Source organism: Chrysochloris asiatica, unplaced genomic scaffold, assembly GCF_000296735.1.
Source record: "Chrysochloris asiatica unplaced genomic scaffold, ChrAsi1.0 scaffold00030, whole genome shotgun sequence".
Classification (NCBI taxonomy): Eukaryota; Metazoa; Chordata; class Mammalia; order Afrosoricida; family Chrysochloridae; genus Chrysochloris; species Chrysochloris asiatica.
In genome coordinates this window covers 24,955,691-24,957,045 of record NW_006408548.1, presented here as the reverse complement: position 1 = coordinate 24,957,045, position 1,355 = coordinate 24,955,691, and positions in this window count along the sequence as shown.

The window sequence follows — 1,355 nt, the reverse complement described above, 5'->3', positions numbered from 1 at the left end:
GTAAAGATTTACAGCCTCGGAAACCCTGTACAGGGTCGCTATGAGTTGTAACCGACTCCACGGCACACTGCCACCACAGCCACCATAGTGTAGTGTAGTGTAGTGTAGTGTAGTGTAGTGTAGTATGGTGGTGGTTCTGTACCATGGAGTCAGTCCTGACTTACAGATACCTTACATAGGCTGTAAAGCTTTATGGGAGCAGAAAGCCTTGTCTTTCTCCCGTGGAACAGCTAGTAGTTTCAAACCACTAACCTTGAAGTTAGCAGCCCGATTCGTAACCACTACACTACCATAGTTCCTTATAATATAGTATAGTATATGATATAATACAGTATAATATACAATATCAACAAGCTATTAAAATTCTGTGGAAGATTTTATGTAAATTGAAAAAGAAGTTTTTGTAACACGTAAGACTTTATATATTTGTTTATTATATGTGTAGAATATATCTTTAAGTGTTTATAATAAACTACATACAGTACGTGTATTTTGGAAAGAAAGAAGGTTGGGTGAATGGATGAGAAGTGAATGGAAGGGAGCCGTACTTTTCACTGAACCTCTGGCAGTTCCCTTTACATATATTGTTACAGATGTTTTTGAATTATCTTCAGCAACATTTTCTTTGAATGTTATATTAATAATATTGTCCGATGATTTACACATTCCTTTGGGTCACCTCTCTTTGGAATGGGCACAGATATAGATATCTTCCAATCACTTGGTCAGGTAGCTGTCTTCCCAAATTTTTGGTATAGATGAGTGAGTGCCTCCAGTGCTGCATCAATTTTGGAAATATTTCAATTTGTAGTCCATCAGTTCCCATAGACTTGCTCTTTACCAATGCCTTCAGTGCAAAGCTTGGATTCCATCTTCAGTACCATTGACTCTTGATCATATGCTAGCTCTTGAAATGTTTGAACATGAAACATTTCTTTTTGGTACAATGACTCTTAGTATTCCTTCCATCTTCTTTGATGCTTTCTGCATCATTCAATATTTTCCCATAAAATCCATCAGCATTTCAAGTCATGGTTTAAATATTTTTTTTAGATCTTTTTCAGCTTGAGAAATGCTGAGTGTTTTCTTCCCTTTTGGTTTTCTAACTCCAGGGCTTTGCACATTATAATACTTGACTTTGTCTCCTCAATCGGTCCTCTGATTTTTTCTGTTCAGCTCTTTTACTTCCTCAATTCTTCCCTGTGCTTTAGCATCTCTATGCTGGAGAGCACATTTCATACATCCGTTTTGCTTTTCTATTCTTTCTTGTCTTCTTAATAGTATTTTGCTTTCTTCCTGTATAATGTTCTTGATGTCATCTCACAACTCTTCTGTTCTTTGGTCATTAATAATGT